The sequence below is a fragment of the Rhinatrema bivittatum genome, chromosome 5 (assembly GCF_901001135.1).
Source record: "Rhinatrema bivittatum chromosome 5, aRhiBiv1.1, whole genome shotgun sequence".
NCBI lineage: Eukaryota > Metazoa > Chordata > Amphibia > Gymnophiona > Rhinatrematidae > Rhinatrema > Rhinatrema bivittatum.
In genome coordinates, this window is record NC_042619.1 from 242,018,242 (window position 1) to 242,044,014 (window position 25,773).

At 38.1% G+C, this 25,773-nt stretch overlaps 1 protein-coding gene across 3 annotated transcripts in view; it reads left to right on the top strand.

The window, feature by feature from the left end:
* The window catches only part of SCAF4 (SR-related CTD associated factor 4), a 428,510-nt gene that overhangs the window by 395,668 nt on the left and 7,069 nt on the right, over window positions 1–25,773 (top strand). The gene's annotated exons all lie outside the window — the stretch shown is intronic.

Sequence of the window (25,773 nt, forward strand, 5' to 3'; positions counted from 1 at the left end):
GTGTGGGCATGCTCAGTGAAGTATAGTCAAAGTTCTAGAAACTTTGAAGTCAAATTTCTGTGCTGGACTCCATTGGATGATGTCACCCATGTGTGAGGAATGACATTTTGCTGTCCTTGTAACACATGTTACAGGTAAGCAACTCTGCTTTTTGTTTTTTTCAAAGATTGCTGCTATAAGCACAATAAAAATTTATTTCAAGATAAAATATGATGGCGTTAAAACTGCCAGTCCATAATAAATCAGTCTCTGACAGCAATGATGCTAGTTCTGATGATACTGACAAAGTGCTCTTCCTCGGAAACAATTGCAGATCTTCCAGGGTTAGGTAATTCAGTTTTGAAAGAGGGATGGCAATAAGGGATTAATTTCAATAATTGAAAAACATAGATCTTATGCATTTGAAACCTCCCATCAGACACCCTTCTGTCAGTGGATATTAATGTAGTTGCCCCCAAATTATGAAAATCCCTTTTGAGCCACTCTGCTCCTTTGAACTCAGGGATTTGATTTGAAATTTCTGAACTTTGGTGGCAGTCGCTTCAGCCTATGAAGTTTAGAAAATTTTTGGCTCTTGTGACTTATCCACCTCCTACAGAATCCTTGAAAGTTCAAGGCCATTTGTACAAAGTTTCTGCCTGTGGTGGTGATAGGATTCCAACTTAGTTGTCCTCACACTTTTCCCCCTCTCTCATGTCCTCAGGGCAGAATGCAATCCTCAGTCTTGTGTCCTGGAAGGGCACATCTGGGCTCATGCTGTTAGGATGATAGTAATGTCAGTAGCAATTAACAACAAGTTAGTCTTTGAGTAGAGTTGCAAGGCTGCAGTATAATTACTAGGCATTACTTCCTCTTGAGACTCTGCGTTTGTCTTGACTTCAGTGATTGTCCTCTACACAGGTGTAGCCTAGTGTCCCTGTTGACATTCCTTGTGACCTTGGGCAAGTCACTTTATCTTCTGTAGCCTCAGGTACCCACTTAGACTGTAAGCTCATTGAAGCAGGGAATTATTGTACCTGACTTCTAATAATGCTGTAAACTGCCTTGAACATAACTTAGAAAGATGAATTAAAAACAGTTATTGTTAGTTAATGTAAAATATTTTTTCTCCACATTTCTCTTACAATTAAAATAGTTTTTCCTGTCTGCTGCACTTTCTCTCTTGCTGGCTCTTACTGACGGTCATTAGCTAGCTAGTATTGTCACTGACCTCACATCTGAAGACCGGGACCTGTCTAATCCTAAAAGTTTATATGCAACTTTATGTTGGTCCTTTAAAAGGTGTCCTAATCTACCAAAACTCCAGTTTTCTTCAGGACCACAGTAATTAGACCTTGATTGACATCAGTAGAGATACTTATCTAATTTAATAAATAATCTCTGGGGTCTTTTGAACCATTAACTTTTTCCTTAGTTCTTATTATTCTTCTTGCTTTCACTATCAAAAAGCAACCATGGATGTTTGGTTCCAGGGACTCTTAACAACACCTAGAGGCATATGAATTTAAGAAGACTGAAGAGCAATGGAAATACACACTCAGCATTTCTCGGGCCTGCTTCCAACCTATATTTTATCAAGTGCTGCACTTTGAGTGGCTGATTTCTTGCCTGTGGTTTGTAGTTACTGAAAAGTGAAAGGTCTGTGTATACTAGAAAAAAAGTATCCTTTTATATTTTCATTGTGATATCTAATTTGTGTATGTTAAAGCTGTTGCATTCCCTATAAATCCTTCCTTCATTAATATGCTCTATGGCCCTTTCATAACTAGCATTTCTGGGACAGCTTCCCTATTAAAAACAAAACTACACTGAAAAAAACATAACTGCATAGTAAAGGCCTCTAGGATGTTTAACCCAAAGTACAGTATGTAGGTAATCTTGTAAAGGAATGAAAACTGATGGTTTTGGCTTTCACTACATTAAAAGCTTCAATGTGATTGAGGTAAGATTAGAGCTACAAAAGTCTTACTATTAAATTGGGAAGCATCAGTCCACTAGAAAAACCATCCAGTAATGCTAAGCAAGGCTAAAGGAAGGAAGCTACTGTCTCTTGAATATTCTTTCTGAGGCTGACTCTAGGAATTCTGAACTTGTCACTTTTTTCCCCTCATACATTGGCAACTGAAAGTTGGAAATGCATGTCTGAGGATGTACTACAGTACTACATAACATCACATCCCTGAAAGTTTAAAAAAAAAATTATATTTTCCCATGTTCTCTGGTAGTGCTCTGGGATCTTCACTGACTATTTTTTGTTAACTCCGGAAGTTAAGAAGAAAATCACCTTAATCTGCTATTTCTACCATTGAGACATGTATGATGTATCCTAATATGGTACAGCCAAGAAAGAATGTTTCAGCATAGCTTGTCAAAAAGCTGCTTGTATTTTAATGTCTCTTCATGCCTGTTTTTGAGTTTGGACTGTTGTGGCTGCTTACCCAGCCAGTATTCAAGACTAAGATGTGTTTAGCATTGTCTACACTAAAATAGTAATCTTATGCGGTATGAAAGAAATTTGTCTATAGGTTAAGCAATTTATTCTGTGCATTTCCTCAGATGGCAATGCCTGTTTCAACAATCTGCTTTAAAACATTTGCATTGTCTCCAGGTTTTTATATGCTATTTTGTATTGAGCAATTTCTACTTATCCTGTAAGTCAGAATGGCTTTTTCAGAACAAAACATTTAAAGTTCCAGAAGAAAGTCTTAACCCTTAGTATATAATAAAACTTGCTATTTTTCTCAGAGTGAGGTGGGAGGCTTAAATCTGAGAGAAAACCTTGTCTTTTTGAAGGGGAGAGGTTCATGTATATGCACCCCCTTTGCAGCTCATGAAAAAGCATCAGAGTAAGCTTTAAAAAGGTTTTGATCTTTGTCGAAAGCTCAGGCTTTGGAGGTGGCTAGCCAGTCACAAAGCAAAATTACAGTCTAAGATACACACTAAAGTGATAAAAGAATTAGTTGCAAGGGATTGAACTTGTGGCAGATGGTACTTTAGTTCTAAAATACTGATGCAAATGTGTCAGAACCTGATAAAGGATTGAGTCATCGTTCATGTCCTGTGTCCATGCCAGTAGAACCACAGCATTTCTTTTGTAGTTAGGTCAGTAAAGACTGACTGAATAAGTATAGAAATACCTTATTTCAGGACATGGTTCGGCCATACTGGGTTGGAGATGTTATTGGTAAGATGATTGAGGATGCCTACACGTCTACTGAACTACAACTTACAGTACTCAAAACTGTGCCAGTGTTGATTAAGATGATGTTTGTTCTACATATTTTCATATTCATTACAGAAAAGAATCATGTGTTCACATTGTGAAAGAAACCAAGATTGCTTTCTATGAAAAGAATGAGTAGACTCTTTTAAAAAGTAAAAGCTGTGCAACATTTCTCTGTGGAAAGGCATCACACGAGATGCGTGACATCATCCAATAGCACCATTGTGGTTTGCTTTCTCTTCTAGCCCAGAAACTTTTAGATTCCATTCTGAGTATGCATGGGACAACTTGCACTAGTGTTGCCATGCGACTTCCTTCAGTCGGTTTCCATCCGTTTTGCAAATGGTTGCAAATCTCCTCATCACATTAGTTGCATCAGGAAAGCTGAGCACAATTCCATCATTAATAGCCAGATTCGAAACTGAAAATGTCAATGCTGACATCAACATCAAAAGACAGGAGTCCTTTCAGAGTGTGTTTAAAAAAAAAAAAAAAGCCATCATAAAATGGCAATAGTGGATCAGCATGACCCATTATGTCTGCTTTTTGGGACCACAGTAGTACTACATGTGGCCCCTGTGACAGAATGTCCCCAAGGGCATTTATTTATAGAGACCACAAGCTCCAATATGAGCTTAACAGCTTGACAAAGCTTGACAGTTCAGAAAAACATAAATATCATAGATCTTCTCAACATGACCGTCAAGATCATAGAGATAAGTCTCCCAACAGTCTAAACCGCACCGATGCGCAAAGATCAGAAATCGGTGAGCCACATTGACACTGTGGAATATACTGCACCAAACTCTTCAGACTCATCATCAATACTAGCCACCACCATTGCAGAAATGTCAGCACTGAAAGATAACATGCAGAAGACCCACAATGCCAGCTCCTTGGTATGGACATCTTCCACATTGGGGCCAGAATTTGATTCCACCAATGTGTCAGTGCAGAAAACAGTCAGTGCCGAACAACTAAGGAAAAACTCCAGCTAACAAGTTTGCTTTAACAACCATAATAATGAAGAAGCCTGCGTCTACCTCTCCCTAACTACCTGAATTGTCACTCATTCATACAAAAACGTTGAACTGATTTCAAGTCTTAAGCTGATGAAAAACCAAATAAGGAAAAGACAATGAAAAAAACAATATTGGACAAATTGAAGAAAAAATTAGAAGCAAGGTATCCACTTTTCTCTGAGTGAAGACAAGAGGGAAAAACCAGTTGCAAAAACATCTGACAGAGACATGCCTTCTCCACGTCATTCTTACATAGACTCCCATTTGGGTTGCTCTTATGTATCAGGAGATTGACAGTAATTTACCAGAAGTATCACTGGATCTACCTTCCGATCTTTTACCCAGAGCCTAAGCAACTGCCTTCGTTACCTGAGGATATGACCTACTCTTCCTTTATACAGAAAAAATGTCAGTAGCACTAGCCTTTAGCATCCACAAGGGCAAAGACACCACAACTGAATTACAAGAAGTCTTGCAGTACCTGCAAATTCCTAAGTAGTACAAAGCTGTCACTAAACACCATGCATTTCTGCAAGTCCAGATCAAAGTATGGAAAACTCCTTATTCAATTGTACCAGTGGCAATGATCATAGACATAAAGTACCAGAAATGTCCAGGGTATAAGAGTCCAGTTACCACATGACTCACTTATTGTAGATTTAGCCTTGAAGAAAGCCAAAAAGAATAAGATATTTTCTAGCAAGGACTCAAATTCTAGATAACATTGAAAAAAGAGTTTTACCAAGAGGCTACGCTGCAATCCAGGATTGAGGCACATCAAATCCAACTAATTCAATACCTATGCAACAATCTGCAACAGCTGAAAACTATTGCTCAAAACCTACCAGAACAGGAACTAAATTAGTTCATGGAAATAATGACACACAAGATTCAGCATGTCATCTCATGCACTAAATCTGTTGCTTTCGATACTACTTCAAGGGTTACAGCCATGGGCATTGCAGATTGGCATGGCTTCAAGCTTCCAGATTAAGAGAACATAACATAAGAAAATGCCATACTGGGTCAGACAAAGGGTCCATCAAGCCCAGCATCCTGTTTCCAACAGTGGCCAATCCAGGCCATAAGAACCTGGCAAGTACCCAAAAACTAAGTCTATTCCATGTAACCATTGCTAATGGCAGTGGCTATTCTCTAAGTGAACTTAATAGCAGGTAATGGACTTCTCCTCCAAGAACTTATCCAATCCTTTTTTAAACACAGCTATACTAACTGCATGAACCACATTCTCTGGCAACAAATTCCAGAGTTTAATTGTGCGTTGAGTAAAAAAGAACTTTCTCCGATTAGTTTTAAATGTGCCCCATGCTAACTTCATGGAGTGCCCCCTAGTCTTTCTACTATCCGAAAGAGTAAATAACCGATTCACATCTACCCGTTCTAGACATCTCATGATTTTAAACACCTCTATCATATCCCCCCTCAGTCGTCTCTTCTCCAAGCTGAAAAGTCCTAACCTCTTTAGTCTTTCCTCATAGGGGAGTTGTTCCATTCCCCTTATCATTTTGGTAGCCCTTCTCTGTACCTTCTCCATCGCAATTATATCTTTTTTGAGATGCGGCGACCAGAATTGTACACAGTATTCAAGGTGCAGTCTCACCATGGAGCGATACAGAGGCATTATGACATTTTCCGTTTTATTCATCATTCCTTTTCTAATAATTCCCAACATTCTGTTTGCTTTTTTGACTGCCGCAGCACACTGCACCGACGATTTCAATGTGTTATCCACTATGACACCTAGATCTCTTTCTTGGGTTGTAGCACCTAATATGGAACCCAACATTGTGTAATTATAGCATGGGTTATTTTTCCCTATATGAATCACCTTGCACTTATCCACATTAAATTTCATCTGCCATTTGGATGCCCAATTTTCCAGTCTCACAAGGTCTTCCTGCAATTTATCACAATCTGCTTGTGATTTAACTACTCTGAACAATTTTGTGTCATCTGCAAATTTGATTATCTCACTCTTCGTATTTCTTTCCAGATCATTTATAAATATATTGAACAGTAAGGGTCCCAATACAGATCCCTGAGGCACTCCACTGTCCACTCCCTTCCACTGAGAAAATTGCCCATTCAATCCTACTCTGTTTCCTGTCTTTTAGCCAGTTTGCAATCCACGAAAGGACATCGCCACCTATCCCATGACTTTTTACTTTTCCTAGAAGCCTCTCATGAGGAACTTTGTCAAACGCCTTCTGAAAATCCAAGTATACTATATCTACCGGTTCACCTTTATCCACATGTTTATTAACTCCTTCAAAAAAGTGAAGCAGATTTGTGAAGCAAGACTTGCCTTGGGTAAAGCCATGCTGACTTTGTTCTAGTAAACCATGTCTTTCTATATGTTCTGTGATTTTGATATTTAGAATACTTTCCACTATTTTTCCTGGCACTGAAGTCAGGCTAACCGGTCTGTAGTTTCCCGGATCGCCCCTGGAGCCCTTTTTAAATATTGGGGTTACATTTGCTATCCTCTAGTCTTCAGGTACAATGGATGATTTTAATGATAAGTTACAAATTTTTACTAATAGGTCTGAAATTTCATTTTTTAGTTCCTTCAGAACTCTGGGGTGTATACCATCCGGTCCAGGTGATTTACTATTCTTCAGTTTGTCAATCAGGCCTACCACATCTTCTAGGTTCACCGTGATTTGATTCAGTCCATCTGAATCATTACCCATGAAAACCTCCATTACGGGTACCTCCCCAACATCCTCTTCAGTAAACACCGAAGCAAAGAAATCATTTAATCTTTCCGCGATGGCCTTATCTTCTCTAAGTGCCCCTTTAACCCCTCGATCATCTAACGGTCCAACTGACTCCCTCACAGGCTTTCTGCTTTGGATATATTTAAAAAAGTTTTTACTGTGAGTTTTTGCCTCTACAGCCAACTTCTTTTCAAATTCTCTCTTAGCCTGTCTTATCAATGTCTTATATTTAACTTGCCAATGTTTATGCTTTATCCTATTTTCTTCTGTTGGATCCTTCTTCCAATTTTTGAATGAAGATCTTTTGGCTAAAATAGCTTCTTTCACCTCCCCTTTTAACCATGCCGGTAATCGTTTTGCCTTCTTTCCACCTTTCTTAATGTGTGGAATACATCTGGACTGTGCTTCTAGAATGGTATTTTTTAACAATGACCACGCCTCTTGGACATTTTTTACTTTTGTAGCTGCTCCTTTCAGTTTTTTTCTAACAATTTTTCTCATTTTATCAGTTTCCCTTTTGAAAGTTTAGCACGAGAGCCTTGGATTTGCACACTGTTCCTTTTCCAGTCATTAAATCAAATTTGATCATATTATGATCACTATTGCCAAGCGGCCCCACCACCGTTACCTCTCTCACCAAGTCCTGTGCTTCACTGAGAATTAGATCTAAAATTGCTCCCTCTCTCGTCTGTTCCTGAACCAATTGCTCCATAAAGCTATCATTTATTCCATCCAGGAACGTTATCTCTCTAGTGTGACCCGATGATACATTTACCCAGTCTATATTGGGGTAATTGAAGTCTCCCATTATTACTGCACTACCAATTTGGTTAGCTTCCCTAATTTCTCTTAGCATTTCACTGTCCATCTCACCATCTTGACCAGGTGGACGGTAGTATACCCCTATCACTGTAGTCTTCCCTGACACACAAGGGATTTCTACCCATAAAGATTCAATTTTGTATTTAGTCTCATGCAGGATATTTATCCTGTTGGACTCTATGCCATCCCGGAGAAGACATCCAAGACAAACTAGCAGACACCCCCTGTGATGGCGATAAGCTGTTTGGCTCTACTGTATCACTAATTTGTTATCCAATGTTTTGCAGTCACTTTCAGCATCACAAATGGATACCTCCACTCAAATAAGATATCTCCAGGATTCATACCATAGAGCCCATTACTTCTCTCATTGAAATCTTTATAGCTCTTACAACTACTACAGACAAAGGTCTATAGTGCTGCAACAACTACAACAGCCCCAGCATCAGAATCAAGAGCAGCAATCAAGGCCCAAGGCAAGAATGCACCAACAGTAAAGACAATGCCATCACAGCTTATCACCAAAATGGTAGACATCCAGTATTCCAGCAACCCCTCGTGGAAAATTTATGAAAGGCCTATATAATTTGCAGCCTCCTATTAAACTTTTGCTACTGCAATGGGATCTAAACTTGGTTCTACATCAATTGATGCTATCTCCCTATGAGCTCATAGACTCAGCAGACTTGAAATACATTAGATGGAAAACTTTTCTTAGTAGCCATCACTTTAGCATGAAGAGTAAGCAAGCTTCAGACTCAAGTGACTTATCTACCCTATACTCAAAGTTTTAAGAATCAGGTAGTGTTTTGTACTCAGCACAAGTTTCTACCAAAAGTAATCTCAACTTTCCATATAAACTAAGCTATTACTTACTTTGCCTACTTTCTTCCTGAACCCGCATCAGTTATCCAAAGAATTGGCCTGGCATACACTTAATTTTTGAGCACTCTTGACAGGACTAAATTATGGAGCTCAATACAGCTCTTCATATTCTTCAACCACTCAAAAGAATGAGCTTCCTTTACTAAACAAACCCTTTCAATGTAGTGTACAAGCTGTATATAACATGCCTATGACTGCAAACACAGCCACGCTCTGCATCCCATAAGGGCACATCAATTAAGAGCAGTCTCCTCTACAATAGCCCTCTTCAGCTCATCACTACAGGATAGCTATAGAGCAGTGAAATGGTCAAGATTAAATACATTCCTAAGACACTATTTGTTTAGATCAAAATTCACATGATAAATTTGGGCATGTACTAACTAATATTTTAAATTAACTCTAACTTCCTGCTTTCACATCACGTGTTGTGTAGAGAATAAGGGGACTAATCACAATCTACTACTATGCAACCATAAGCTGTGGAGTCCCACCTAGTGTGGCTGTATGTGATGCTTGTCCACGGAAAAAGCAAAGTTGCTTACCTTGATGTGTTCTCCATAGACAGCAGAACATACAGCCAATACAGTTCCTGGGAAGTTGAAATCTAAACTAGGAAATAGACTAAGGGATGTTGCACAGCAACACTAGCCCAGGAAGTCCCGCACATGCCCAGAAAGGAATCTAGAAATTTCTGGACTAGAAGAGAAAACTGACCAAAATGGTGCTGTTGGATGATGTCACCCATCTTATTTTATTTATTTGAGTGTTTTAAATACCGTTGCTCCATGTGAGAATCACTAGTTCACAGTGGTGTACAGGTTTAACATTCACAGATGACTAATTATGGAGGTAGACATACACACCGGAATTAAACTGGGAAAACAAACTGTGGCTACAGAGGTAGGCATACACTTCGGAGGTAAACTGGGGAAGCAATCTAAAACTAGCGGATTACTATAAAGATAGACACATACAGAGCAAACGTAACCAGATTATAGGGAGGGTTGAGGATAAGGGGGTAAAATGCAGGACATATTTTGGTTATTAGAGTCAAGGTGGATTAGATGTACCAAACAGTAGGCACAAGCGAATAGCCAAGTGTTCAGGCCTTTTTTTACATTTCTTAATGTCTGTTGTTCAAAGATTATCTGGCTGTATGTTGTGCTGTCCACAGAGAACACCTATTAAAGTAAGCAACTTTGCTTTACAGTGCCTTGCAAAAGGTTTTGCACCCTTGGACATTTTTCACTTGCTATCTGAAAATATAAATAGAAATGCATTAGTTTCACTAATCTACACAACATACTATTCTACATGTTCATTATGGAAGACTTTATCATTGAAATAGCCAAAAGTACTTAAGAATGAAAAAAAAATGTTGATTGTATGTCTTCATACTCCTTATGAAAGCCCTTTTTGCAATAACAGTCATGAGTCATTCAGGATAAGTTTCTACCAACTTTGCACAGCAGGATGGTAGAGTTTTCACCCATTCTTGGCAGACTAGCTCAAGCTTTTCAGGTTGGCTGGCCATTGTTTCTGGACGGCAGTCTTCTCACTACAGATTTTCTATTGGATTCAGGTCTGGGCTTTGATTGGGCTACTTGAAGGCATTCACTTTCTTCTTGCTGAGCCACTCCCTTGTTGCTTTTGCTTTGTGTTTAGGATTATTGACCCTGCTGGAGGGTAAATCTTTCCAGCATTAGGTCTGTGCAGACTGGAATAGGTTTTCCTCCAGGATCTGCCTATGCAGTTGTGTACGTCTCTGGTCAAATTGCATGTTTCAGTGAATCTCTAAGAGAACAGAACTGAGACAACTTCTACATGGAAAAAGTTAAACACTAGGAAATTATTAATATGTAAGCATCACTAAAACATACTAAATAGTAGCAGAATGTCTTTTAAAAATTCTGAATTTTAGTTTTCAGCCTTTGTAATATTTTAAAGGGAAGAAAAAACAGGACAGAAGGCTTACCATCTGTTGAAAATTCAATCATGGGTCATTGTAGAACCTCACAGCGGTTGCACATTATAAAAACATAAAAGAAATTGAGAGGATTTTATAACCTATAATTGAATTTTCAATGGATGGTAAGCATTCTGTTCTGTTTTCTGAGGTCTTTTCCTTCCTTTAAAATGGACACGTTGAAAACTAAAATTCAAAATTTTTTTTAGACATTTTGCTACTATTTAGTATGTTTTAGTGAAGCTTGCATATTAATGTTTTCTTAGTGGATTGCTTCATGTGTTATTTATTTTTTGGTTGACAGTTAAACATCTTTCTGCAGTTTTTAATACAAAATTACTATTTATTTGCTTATTTTAATAAATTGACTATGGCATGTGCAAAAGTTTGGCCACTTTTCTGTCGGTTCCTTTTAATGTCTCCTTTGGCAGAAATGACATTTTCCGAACATTTCCTGTAGCCAACTAAGAGTCCTCTTCTTGCTTTTGAATATTTTTCCACTCTTCATCACAGAACTCTTCTAGCTCAGAAATATTCTTAGCTCATCTTGCCTGCATTGCATGTTTGAGATCCCCACAGATTTTCAACAATAATCAAGTCTGGGGACTGTGAAGGCCATTCCAAAACCTTCGTCTTCCTTTCCTGTAAGTAGTGCGTGGTTGTTGTTGGTTTTTTTGTTTTGTTTTTTGTTTTTTTAAAGGTATATTTCAGATTGTTGTCTTGCTGAAATATCCAAGTTCTTTTTAGCTTCAATTTCTTCAGTGACACTTGGCCTTTAGCTTCTAGGATATGTTGATATTTAATTGAACCTATTCTCCCTCCATCCACACAATATTTCCTGTGCTGCTGGCTGCCACTCAACTTCTACTCTATGATTAATGCTGGGGAAGGCATTATTTTCTTCAGATGTCACCTTTTTTCTCCAAATGTATCTTATGTGGTTGTGGCCACTCAGTTCAGTTTTTGTTTCATCAGATCAAAGCACTTCGTTCCCAAAGTTTCAGGCTTATCTTTTTTTTTTGTTTTGGCATACTTTATATGATTTTTGTAATGAGTTGATAGAAAAGGTTTTCTTCTGACAACTCTCCCATGCGGATCATTATTGTGTAAGCCACACTGTACTCTGGATCTGTGAACAACTATGCCATTGTCAACTAAACCTTTCAGCTGGTTGTCAGCAGTGATCTGATGGAGGGTGAGGGGGATGGGGGAAGTGATCATGGTCAGATCTGATAAGCTTTCAGACAGTTCTTCAGAGATGCTTCTTGGTATTCCAGATCTTGCTTTGACTCCCAACAGTTCCGTATAACTTCCATTTCTGATGGTTAAAATTGCTAGCTGGAAATGTGGAGAGATTTTTTTTTTTATATAGCTTCCCCCTGTTTTTCATTTTCAAATGCTCAGACAGCAACTGCTTAGGTGAGCCCATGATGGTTGAAAATAGAATAATCATCACACCCTGTATTTGTTCAGCCATAGCATTGTTTTTACCTGATTAACAGAAGTTCTAATGAGTCAATCAACTTTTTGGGATCTATTAAATCTTAAAAAAAAAAAAAGAAAGAAAATGAATTAACTGGTATGGTGTCCAAACTTTTGCACATGCCATATTCACTGGTTTTATTATTTTCAATCAGTTAAAAAATCAACAAATAAGTTTGCTTTACAAATTGAAGAAAGATGTTCATTTTTATCAAAAAATAAGACACAAACCTCTACACCAACCCAATAGAATAATCGCTATCAAAAGGTGAAAGGAATACTTAGTTTTTCAAAGATGACAAATACAAAAAAAAAATAAATAAAAGTTTGTTTTCATAAAATAAGGGCATTAAACAAGAGCTTAAGCATTAATATTGACTGAAAGCCAATAGTCATTTGCCCCTTCAAACTTTTTAAAATCCTGTGGTACAAAATAAATCTTTTTTGTATCCAAAGTGATGAATGATGCCAATTACTAAAACATTTTTATCAGATGTCATCCCAAAATAGTTGTTGAAAAGCTTTAGTCCATTAAAGTACCTAGCTGTAGAAATTTCTCTACAAAAGATAAGCTAAGTATTTTTATGGACTAAAGCTTTTCAATGACAATTTTGGGTTGACATTGATAAAAATGTTTTACAAGATGGCAACTTTGGAGAATTCCCATTATCTGTAAAAATTAATACTCCAGAACAAGCCTAGTCCTAACTATTTCAGATAAGGTACTCTACTTTATTTGCAACCCTTGGGATGATGGCAGTGAACAACTCAATTATTTTTAACGTACGAGGGAAACTGTAAATTAGTCATAAATTATCGATTAATTATTAAAATATCGGGAATCGGTATCAGAAAATTCAGTGCTTCAATCTCCCGGGCTCTTGCCTGCAAAGGGTTACAACCCCTCTCATCTACACACACTTTTTATAACGTCATTTACTTCATCCCGTTTGTGTTGTTTTTTTACTTTTATGTCATAAGTGAAATCTACTCTAAATGTTATCCTTTAAAATACCCTAATTGAATTACTCTTGATACAACTTATCTTTTTGGTACTGTTTCTGATATCACCGTCTATGTTGCTGTTTCTTATTGTTACCTGCCCGACATTGACAATGTTTCGGCATGCAATTCACGCTTGCTTCAGGGGACTTATTGTTCCTACGATAGAAAGCACTTTATTTACCTTACCTCATTAATGTTAAAGAAAATTTGTTTTAGAACTGGCTACTTACAAGGGACTTACGTTGTAGCTGATCCCAGCTTAACCCAGCAACTCACACAGGTTCAAAAAATGGTGCTCAGACACTATCGCTCACCTTTACCGGAAGTCAGGTACTTATACACTTCTCAGGGCTAGCAAACCAGCCAATCCAAATGAACTTACATATAAACGGACCAGTCTACTTCTTTGTTAAGCCCCACAAGAGAAACTGTATTCAATTTAAAAATCCATCTCTGCTCACGTTGCAGGAGCCTCAAGTTTATATTGCCTCCCCGTTCATCCTGCTCAACAACTTCTAAAACTGTGCAAAATAAGCTGTCAAAGGAGTGAACTTGTTCTATGCAGTGTTGAACTAATGGCGCTTCTATCTTATTCCGTTTAAGCGCACTCATGTTCAAGCGTGTCTTCAATTGCCTTGTAGTTTCCCTTATATACAGGAGTCCACAGGGACACCATATTGCATAGACAACATTCTTTGACATGCAGGAGGTTTTTACAATCTGCTTATATCTCTTCAATTTACTTAAAGGGATATTAATGTTAGAATGTGCTTGTGGGCACATAACACAAGATTCACACGGAAAATGGCCCACTCCTTCTGCAGATCTTTCTTTAAAAAATGAATGCACAACTTGATCTTTTATGTTGATACCCCGTTTGAATGCTATTAAGGGTTGTTCCTTAAATACTGTATAAACTTGCAGCACATTCCAATGTTTCCTAATACTTTGAATCACTTCATGGACTCCTATAGAGAACGGCAAAACACGTTAGCTTACTTGACTGCTCTTTCTGCTTCGGTGTTAATAGCTATGATTCCATCTGGCTCGTTTACTCGCCTTTCTTACTACATTCTCGGGATACCCTCTCTCAATAAATTTCTGGCCCATTTCTCTTGCTCTTAATTTATATTCAGCTGCCGTGGAGCATAATTTTCTTAGATGTAAAAATTGGCCAAAGGGAATACTATTCCTTAAATTTAGCGGATGACAACTAGTATAATTCAATACTGTATTTCTATCTGTTGGTTTTTGATAAATGGTAAAAAAGAATTTGTTTGTAATTATTGAAATCTGGATATCTAAAAATGAAACTGATGTTTTCCCAAATGTATGGGTAAATTGTAACGCCGGATCACAAGTATTGAGCCACATAAATTCTGAGAATATTTCTTTACTCCCTCGCCATACAATGATGATGTCATCAATAAAAAATCCAGATAGAAGAACTTCTCAAAATTATTTGTTCGAGGTATTAGTCAATGCTTATCCATCACAAAAAAGGAGACCAACAAAAACCTCTATTTGTGATCATATACAGTAAACATAAATCATGTGCATCACTCACAATCAATGACCTCATATAGGCAATTTTAAGTCGGAGCCTTTGCTCCGACTTAAAATTGCCTATATGAGGTCATTGATTGTGAGTGATGCACATGATTTATGTTTACTGTATATGAACACAAATAGAGGTTTTTGTTGGTCTCCTTTTTTGTGATCAATAAAACATCGCCATACTACTATATTTTGCTTATATGGGGAGTTCTTTATCCACCGATCCTCAAAATGGCCAACGTATAGGCTCTCCACACTAGGGGCCATTGTGGCCCCCATAGCTGTACCACCCACTTGTTGATAGATATTATCAAATAAGAGAGAAAAATTTTTCAACGCTAGTATGGCTAGCTCTACTATAAAGGTGACAGGAGGTCGCAGTGTTCTTTCATTATCAGTTGATCTTGAATTACCTCCAAAGCAGGATCTTGCTGTATGTTCGTATATAAAGATACGATATCAATTGTTGCTAATGACACACCTTCTAAAGAAACATCCAAAGCTTCTAAGATTTTTATTAATTCTCCTGAGTCATGTATTTAAGATGGTAAACCTGGTATTATGGAGAACCCTCTGGGGCGTCCAATTATTTCTTCTCGAGGTTCCTTGCTAGAGACCCTCTCCCAGTATGTTGACATATATTTGAGACCATTAATACCAGGTTTACCATCTTATATACGTGACTCAAGAGAATTAATAAAAATCTTAGAAGCTTTGGATGTTTCTTTGGTGTCATTAGCAACAATTGATATCGTATATTTATATACGAACAATACCGCAAGATGCTGCTTTGGAGGTAATTCAAGATCAACTGATAAATAATGTAAGAACATTGCGACCTCCTGTCACCTTTATAGTAGAGCTAGCCACGCTAGCGTTGAAAAAATATTTTCTCTTATTTGATAATATCTATCAACAAGTGGGTGGTACAGCTATGGGGGCCACAATGGCCCCTAGTGTGGCGAGCCTATGCGTTGGCCATTTTGAGGATCGGTGGATAAAGAACTCCCCATATAAGCAAAATATAGTAGTATGGCGATGTTTTATTGATAACTCCAAACCAAAAGAGGTATCACCAGTATATACTGTCTCATTAATCATGCAAAAAACCAAATATATGTAGGCCCCTTACTAACAGAGTCTGTATTGTGTAACAGATCCTATTTTCGTATAGGGTCACCTTACTTTAATTTAAATCAACGATAGTCCATTTTTTTGAAAATTTTTCATTATAATAAAACCTGAATGTCACACATTCTGAACGAGAGGACACAGATACTCATCTACTCCTTGGTAGTAGTGCACCCGACACAGCTGTGTTTCGGACGGAACCCGTCCTGCTTCAGGGGGTGTCCTTCGAAGTCTGTTTCTTTGAGAGCGTCATAGGGAAGCCTTTTCATAGCGGTCGCCATTTCAAAAAAAGAGACGCAGTCCAACGGGGCTGCCATGGATCATTAAGAAAAGATGTTACCAAGGATCGACAAGGCTTCCCTATGACGCTCTCAAAGAAACAGACTTCGAAGGACACCCCCTGAAGCAGGACGGGTTCCGTCCGAAACACAGCTGTGTCGGGTGCACTACTACCAAGGAGTAGATGAGTATCTGTGTCCTCTCGTTCAGAATGTGTGACATTCAGGTTTTATTATAATGAAAAATTTTCAAAAAAATGGACTATCGTTGATTTAAATTAAAGTAAGGTGACCCTATACGAAAATAGGATCTGTTACACAATACAGACTCTGTTAGTAAGGGGCCTACATATATTTGGTTTTTTGCATGATTAATGAGACAGTATATACTGGTGATACCTCTTTTGGTTTGGAGTTGTTGAGAAACGATTCGGTACACTGGAGTACAGTAAGTGTGGGTTTGTTGGTTGTGGATGTTTTATTGATGACATCATCATTGTATGGCGAGGGAGTAAAGAAATATTCTCAGAATTTATGTGGGTCAATACTTGTGATCCGGCGTTACAATTTACCCATACATTTGGGAAAACATCAGTTTCATTTTTAGATATCCAGATTTCAATAATTACAAACAAATTCTTTTTTACCATTTATCAAAAACCAACAGATAGAAATACAGTATTGAATTATACTAGTTGTCACCTGCTAAATTTAAGGAACAGTATTCCCTTTGGCCAATTTTTATGTTTAACAAAATTATGCTCCACGGCAGCTGAATATAAATTAAGAGCAAGAGAAATGGGCCAGAAATTTATTGAGAGAGGGTATCCCGAGAATGTAGTAAGAAAGGCGAGTAAACGAGCCAGATGGAATCATAGCTATTAACACCGAAGTAGAAAGAGCAGTCAAGTAAGCTAACATGCGTTTTGCCGTTCTCTATAGGAGTCCAAGAAGTGATTCAAAGTATTAGGAAACATTGGAATGTGCTGCAAGTTTATACAGTGTTTAAGGAACAACCCTTAATAGCATTCAAATGGGGTACTAACATAAAGGATCAAGTTGGCATTCATTTTTTAAAGAAAGAATAGAAATATCTGCAGAAGGAGTGGGCCATTTTCCGTGTGAATCTTGTGTTGTGCCCAAAAGCACATTCTAACATTAATATCCCTTTAAGTAAATTGAAGAGATATAAGCTGATTGTAAAAACCTCCTGCATGTCAAAGAATGTTGTCTATGCAATATGGTGTCCCTGTGGACTCCTGTATATAGGGAAAACTTCAAGGCAATTGAAGACACGCTTGAACATGAGTGCGCTTAAACGGAACAAGATAGAAGCGCCATTAGTTCAACTCTGCATAGAACAAGTTCACTCCTTTGACAGCTTATTTTGCACAGTTTTAGAAGTTGTTGAGCAGGATGAACGGGGAGGCAATATAAACTTGAGGCTCCTGCAACGTGAGCAGAGATGGATTTTTAAATTGAATACAGTTTCTCTTGTGGGGCTTAACAAAGTAGTAGACTGGTCCGTTTATATGTAAGTTCATTTGGATTGGCTGGTTTGCTAGCCCTGAGAAGTGTATAAGTACCTGACTTCCGGTAAAGGTGAGCGATAGTGTCTGAGCACCATTTTTTGAACCTGTGTGAGTTGCTGGGTTAAGCTGGGATCAGCTACAATGGTAAGTCCCTTGTAAGTAGCCAGTTCTAAAACTTAAATGTTCTTTAACATTAATGAGGTAAGGTAAATAAAGTGCTTTCTATCGTAGGAACAACAATAAGTCCCCTGAAGCAAGCGTGAATTGCACGCCGAAACATTGTCAATGTCGGGCAGGCAGCAATAAGAAACAGCAACATAGCCGGTGACATCAGAAACAGTACCAAAAAGATAAGTTGTATCAAGAGTAATTCACTTGGGGTATTTTAAAGGGTAACATTTAGAGTAGATTTCACTTATGACATAAAAGTAAAAAAACACAACAAACGGAATGAAGTAAATGATGTTATAAAAAGTGCGTGTAGATGAGAGGGGTTGTAACCCTTTGTGGGCAAGAACCAGGAGATTGAAGTACTGAATTTTCTGATACTGATTCCTGATATTTTAATAATCAATTTATTACTGTATTTTACAGTTTCCCTCATACGTTAAAAATTATTTTTTGGTAATTGTAACTTGAGGGGTATTGCCATTGAATTTTTGTAGTGAACAACTCAAACCAACTCTCAAAAATGACACCTTTAGATCAAGTGCACATTTTGGATCAAGTTCTGAAGGGAACTGTAGATCATGTTTCTCAAAGGACTTGCTGTAGAGGTTGGACTAGAGCAATGTGTGCGACAATGCAAATTCCTGAGGGTTATACTGACAACCAACCAATCTGCAGCCTTTGCACACTGGAGAGTTCCCCCTCCTCCCCTCCCATGGGCTAGATGAAGGGGGAGAAGCAATTAAAATGGGGAGTATCCGCAGGTAGCTGTGAATGATGGCTCATGCTGCCGTAGCGTGTAGCAGGTCAAGCCATTGGTTACAATATTTGTTTTCCTTTTAATGCCACAATAGCCCATTCTTAGTCTTGCTGTAATACTATTTTACATCCAATTGGTGGAGGAAATGATTAATATTTGGCAGAACTCGAATTAATTTATACTTGGAAGTAGATACCAGTTTCCAAAAAAAATGCATAGATAGTATTTTCAGGTGACTGTTTTCCTTTCACTGATTGCCTGCAGTTCATCCCTATTCAGCTTCTTTTCTAATATTTGAGGGAGGCCAGATCTAACTTGGAGCAGGTTATCCATTGAGGGGATATAGGAGTTTCTTAGGGTAAAAATTTCACCTGCATTGGGTAAGCAGTACTGTAATATAGAACAGAACTGTGGCTTGGTCATATTTCCTGGTGATTATTTCATCTGCTGGAGAGATACTATATTTTTTTCATTTTCTTTGGATCAGTGCACAAATACACTGATATAATAAGCAATATTCATTTCAAGATTTAAATTGGTTTTTAATTAGAGATGGGGAACATAATAGAGAGCTAAGGACAGTCATTTTCAAAAGCTGTTTACTTGTGTAAATGAACTTCCACAGGTTAAAAAAAAGCTATTTGGAAATTGCTGACATACTATGCTGCTAAAAGTGTGTGTGCTACGCAGTATGGGTACATTTACTTGCATTGTTGTGGAGGTGTTACCGGGCAGGGTTAGGTAGGTCAGGAGAGACTGCAGTGGGCGTAGTTTTGGCTTTTTTTCCTTGGTCAGTTTTCAAAATAAAAGTATGTGCATACTGTCCCTTTGAGACCTGGTGCAAATTCCATGGGATTGGTACCTGCTGACTTTACATTTTACATTTACATTTGCACCTACCGACAGCTCTGGCTGCCTGGTGGAAAAACTTGTGAGCACACTAGCGCTTAAGCTGTGGCATGCTAGTTAGGAAATAATGGTATAAAATACAAGATGCTATTCTTTCTTCAGAGGAAATAATGTTCTAGACCAGGATGTCACAATGGGAAATATATCTTCATGGAAAGGCTAGTAGAGGCATGGCATGGACTCCCAAGAGGAGGAGGTGGACTCAGAAACCAGAATGGAGTTCAAGAAAGCCTGGAATGTACCCAGAGAATCCCTTGTAAGGGGAAAGTAAAGATCATCTGGGGTGTATGGCATTTCACCCAGAATGAAATTGGGCAGTCTCAGTTAGCCTAATGGTCCCCCATTGTCATATTCTGTGTTCATTGTAGTAAACAGCAATCATTCGACTAGACCACTGCCTGCAATAAATATGATCTTTAGTCTGAGTACAGATAAAAATTGACAAACTATAGACAAAACCAATGTCAATGTATGTGTTAAATTCATGTCGCAAGCTGGTAGTAGTGTTCCATTGGAAGAGTCCCTTCCTATTTCTCCAAGATCAACAGCTCTAGAAAAGAGGCAGATTAGTAAGATTCATGAGGACTAAAGAGTGAATGGTGCACTGCAAGACATTGTTTATTGAAAAACAGAACAGGCAGATCCATTTTATTACTGAATATTTTAGACAACATTGTGGTAGAAGAAATATTTAAAAAATAATGGGGTATATTAGTATGACATCCAGTATATGATTATATAGACTGCACAAAATTGAATACTCTTTGGTACATTGTTTTAAAGGCTTCAGTTCCATCTGATTTATTTGGAAATTTTAAGTATCAAACACAAATTTTAAAAAAGCAATGCTGATTGCTGCAGCAACTGGTGTGTGAGTATTCCTGCCAATTAAAACTTGTTGACAGACAAAGGACACTCAGGAAAGTTGCAAAGAGCAACATGAAAAATGGATATGAGACTTGTAGCAAAGCATTGTAAGGAACATTACAGTGATAAGGCCGAAGAGGTGAACTATCTGCTTATGACTAGGTAAGAATACAGGCATTATTACATAGCGAACCTTCATGAATTTTTATATTACAGCCAATGTACATGAAAATATCAATGGAGAAACAGTTCTCTTCCTTTCCTCTACAATAAACTGTTTTGGCCGCAGGTTGATTTATTGAATTTAAGGAAATATTTCATGCCCTGCCACGTGCAAGTGACTGAGTTTTCGGCCCAAGTGGTTCTCCAGCAAGCTTATCTTCAGTGTGATTTTGCTTTGCCTTCTCTTTGGTGAAGATCAAATATAAAGCATATGTGGAGTTTGAAAAATTGTGAGACTGGAAGACTGGTCCTTTAAATGGCAACTGAAAATTAATGTGGACAAATGCAATGTGATGCACAAGGGAAAGGTAATCCACACACTAGTTAACATGATAAGTTCCATATTAGGAGTTAGCGCCCAGGAAAAGGATCTGGGCGTCAGACTGGACAATGAAATCCTCGGTTTGGTGTGCAGCAGTCAGAAAAGCAAGCAATGTTAAAAAAAAATATTAGGAATAGAATGGAGAATAAAACTGTGAATATCATAGTGCCTCTGTATCATTCCTTGGTGAAGCTATATATAGAGTACTGTGTGCAGGTCAGGTCGCTGCATCTCAAAAAAAGATATAGTTGCAATGGAAAGGATACAGAGAAGGGCAACCAAAATGATATAAAGGGGATGGAATGGCTCCCCTATGAGGAAAGGCTAAAGAGGTTAGGGCTATTCAGCTTGGAGAGGAGGTCTATAAAATCATGAGTGGAATAGAACAGGTAAATGTAAATCAGTTATTTACTCTCTCAAAAAATATAGACTGGAGGGTAATCCATGAAGATAGTAAGTAGCACATTCAAAACAAATCGGAACTAATTCTTTTTCACTTAACGCACAATTAAGCTCTGGAAATCATTACTGGAGGATGTGATTAAGGAAGTTAACATAGCTAGGTTTAAAAAAGGATTGGATAAGTTCCTGGAGAAGTCAAATTGCTATTAAACAAGTAGACTTTAGAAATAGCTACTACTTTTCTTTGTGCAATAGCAGCATGGGATGTATTTAGTGTTTGAGATCTTGCCAGGTATTTGTAACGTTGATTGGCCTCTGTAAGAAACAGAATACTGGGCTTGATGGATCCTTAGTCTGATCCAATATGGCAAATTCTTCTATTCTTATCTGAACCACAGGTTACGAATGGTCCCTTCTTGACCTTTGACTGAGATCAACAGTCTATACAGTATCAGGAGTGAGGGTTTAATACCCTGCTGCTCAACTTCATTGTGGCTACAAAAATGTTATAACCACAGCGAAAGCCAAAGGATTAAAATCTGTTTGACAGAATAATTCTGTATGAATACTTGGGAGCATCTACTCTAGCGATACCAGCTTGTCCTGTCACCCAGTTAATGTCTTGAATGTTTTTACTACTGGCAAAAAAAAAAAAAGCTGCTTGCATTAGCCGTGCATGTTTCACATCCAAGGAAAGAATGCAGCAGAACCTCTGGTATTTTTAAATTATTTTGTACATAGGCAAGCACTTTCACCAGGCTGGACAATTGTTCTTTTTATTATTTTATTTTGATGCTTTAGTAACTGTATAGTCTTACTGTAAAATATATTTGTAACAATGGAACAACTTTTATTTATAGGCAGGTAATTTTCAAAAGGATTTACGCACATAGGGCCAGATTTTCTAACCTACGCCTGATTTTATAACATGCGCGCATGTTATAAAATCCGGGATAGGCGCACGCAAGGGGGTGCACACTTGTGCACCCCCTTGCGTGGGCAGAGCCCTAGGGGAGCCCTGATGGCTTTCCCCGTTCCCTCAGAGGCCGCTTCAAAATCGGAGCAGCTCTACCTAAATCCCCCCCCCCCCTTTATTATTTAAGTTGCGCCTGCCTCGGGGCAGGCATAGATTGCGCGTGCCGGCCAAGTACCTGCGGGCGATTCCCCAGCCTAGCGGGCCTTCGGAGGCCTCTGGCCACGCCCCCGCCCCTTTTTTCAAGCCCCGGGACTTGCGCGCGTTGCCAAGCCTATGCAAAATAGGCTCGGCGCACGCAGGAGCGAGTTTTCGGGGTTAAGCACGTAATATACGTGCATAATCCTTTGAAAATCCGCCCCTAACTGTTTAATGCATGTAAATGCACTTTTGAAAAATTGCTATGATAAAACGCCATTGAATTGTCAATAGGTTTTGCCTGTGTAGGTGTATGTAATGCACGTAAATAGGCTTTTGAAAATTGGTACAGTGCTATGCTATATTTATGTGCGTAACTCCTTTGAAAATTATCTCCAGAGAGTTTAACAGTTCATATGACTGCCAACCAAAAAATGGTTAAATTTTAACAGGCTCTTGTGTAAAGTTGGCAAAACAGCTAAAATCAAATGCTGTTGAAAAATTTGAATTTGTAAATATTAGCTTGGAGAAACAATTCTGTGGTTTTTAACCAACCTGCAAAGAGCAAGACTACACGATGGTAGTACCTATGGCCTGAGTATCACAATAAAGTAAAGCCTTAAAAAAAAATGAGAGACGATTTAGTGCAAATTGTAAGCAGTCCTGAGAGAAGTTCCCCATTGACAAACTTAGAAGTGAAACAGGTTAAGGGAGGAAGTAAGAGATGCAGCTTTTGATATTTATTGATGGCTGTTAACATGTTTTCATTTATTTAAACTTGCAATAGACTATCAGATTCTATTCTGCAGAGTCAATAAAAGCAATTTAATCCGGATTCATAAACACACACACACAACCTCAAAATACATGGATGAATAAAAATTCCTGTATTATAATACATTATTCCTAAGCTTTTTAAACATCACCTTAACTCTTTTCTTAAACTGTAAATAACTCCCCTCTCTTACTTTTTTTTTTTTTTTTACTGATTATACAAAATAGGACCAGCAATGGAGAGTGCTCTATTTCTTGTTTTCTGTCAACGGAGTAATATGTTGATTTTAACTTGCCCCTGTCAGCATCATAGCTTCCTCATTTTGGAGCAATTGGAGTACTTTAATCAATGCTTTAAGTAAACCCAAGTAAAGTGCATTTCAATTATCTTTACTGCATAAAACTGCCTGTTTTCTGGTTCTCAGATCTACCCTTAAGACTACTGAAACATTCTCAATTTTAAAAATACTGCTTTAGCTACCCTTTTAAAAATTGATTTTAGATTAATTCCAGACTCTAAAATAAGCCCTAGATTATGAGCTTCAGTTGTGATTGGCTTGTAATATAAATTGGCTTTATTTCAGGTAGTTTTTTCCTTTATTGGCTCATAGAATAGGTATGTGCATTTGTTCTGTTTGTTTTCAGCAGTTTGTGCATATTATATATGTACATTCAATATGATTTTATGTGCCTTAAGTACAGTCTTGTGCATAAAACTGTTTTATGCATAAGTTGTACTTACGTGCAGAAACTATCATCAATGGAATAATACAACTTACATGTATAAAATTCAGTTTTATGTATGAAAAATTGCATTTGCATGTATAAACTTCTGCAAACAGACAAAATGGGTATTTTGCAGCAAAAATAGGAAATTTTTGTTTTAACCAAAACTGCAAGACCATAGAATCTCTTATTTGAAATAAGCTTAGATTATAGTTGGTCATGCTATAGTGGATCAGATATGTAGCCACATGAGTCTGATTGAGCCTATGCGTAATTGGAGGACATCATGCAGATAGGGCATGGGCTATTTTCTTCTTGGGACTGAAGATTAAAAAATGTAAATTATTTTAACAAAAGAAAAATGGCCTCACAATGAACAGGAGAAAATGATGGCAGCTTTGGCTGAGAAGGAGAAATTGATAAAGGGGTGATGATACGATCTAGCTACAAAAAGGGGAACCTGAATTTCAAAATCTTGGAACATATGGTGACAGTCCTTATCTGCCATTGTTTACTATGTCGTCTGCCTAGCAGTGCTTTTTTGTGCATTTACCCAAGGTAGATCAAATTCCTGCATTGAACCCAATCCCATTGTATCCCCTTTAGAGTTTGCAACTACTACTCCATGCAAGTTACCCCATGCCATCCAGCAAGTATAATGCAGCCATATCACTGCTGCCCTGGACTGCAACTGTCGCTCAGTGAAGGCTGCATAATTCCCTCATTACCGTTCTCTGGGGCCAATGCAATATCATGCAAGTAAAAACGTGCATCCAAACTGGGTGCCTGGTTTTTTCCATGTGTGCATATCCACCTCTCCTGGCTGTGCGATGTGATATTCTAATGAGCTGCCATGCTAAAAAGGGGACATACTAGGGATAAACTGTGAGCCCCTAGCACTCAAAAGCAGGTGCCCAGGCAATGTGGCTGTATGCAGGTTAGGAAAATGGATAATCACGGAGAGCGTCTTATTTTATCCCACTGCAGATAGTTTACCAGCACAATATACACAGCAAGGAACATGTACATTGTGCGTGCCCCAAATTATTTTTTTTCAAGCCTTTGATTTTTTTTATTAATTTTTAGTCTGCAAGGAGTAGATTTTAGTATCGCGATGATACTAAGTAGAAGAACTACAGAAAAGCAGTATGTATGTATGTGTGTGTATGTATATATATTTAAGTTGAGCCCTTGATGCTCAGCAACACTTTACACCAGCTCCAGGGCTGCCATTAAATTTACCATGTTAAAAAGTGTGCATTGGGCACAGTGATTTTTTTTTTTGCAGTGGGGGTAATAGCTAATAGCCTCATCTACATCACATTTACATGTGATGAGCACTATTAGCTATGCGTTTGTTTGGATGTGCTAATCCCCTTATTGCATCAGGTATTAATCTAACATGTCTAAAAGTGTCCAACCACGGGTTTACTTGTGCGCTAGGCTGAGTGCACTTTATTGCATTGGCCAGTCTGAGTTTATCCCATGCTTGGTTAAAGTCTGCCACTGTCCTTGTCTTCTCTACCTCCTCTGGGAGAGCATTCTCTCTAAAAGAAAAAAAATGCCTCCTAAGATCAAGACACAACTACTACACCTAAATAGTGTATGGTGAAAAGTCTGATACTGTGGAAATATGAGCAAAGGTATAAATAATGAACTCCACTCTGGATGTGTATTAGTATAGTCTTTATTGGAGAGGTATGAATGGTAGAACACAGAAATTGCCATTGAAATGAAATTTGAAGGATTAGTAAAATAATAAACAGTTGTTAAAAGATAGACTTGGTTTCCTGGATAGATAAAAGCAAGGATTCTGACCTCTGATCCTTGAGAGCTGCAGACTGGCCTGGTTTTCAGAGAAGCCA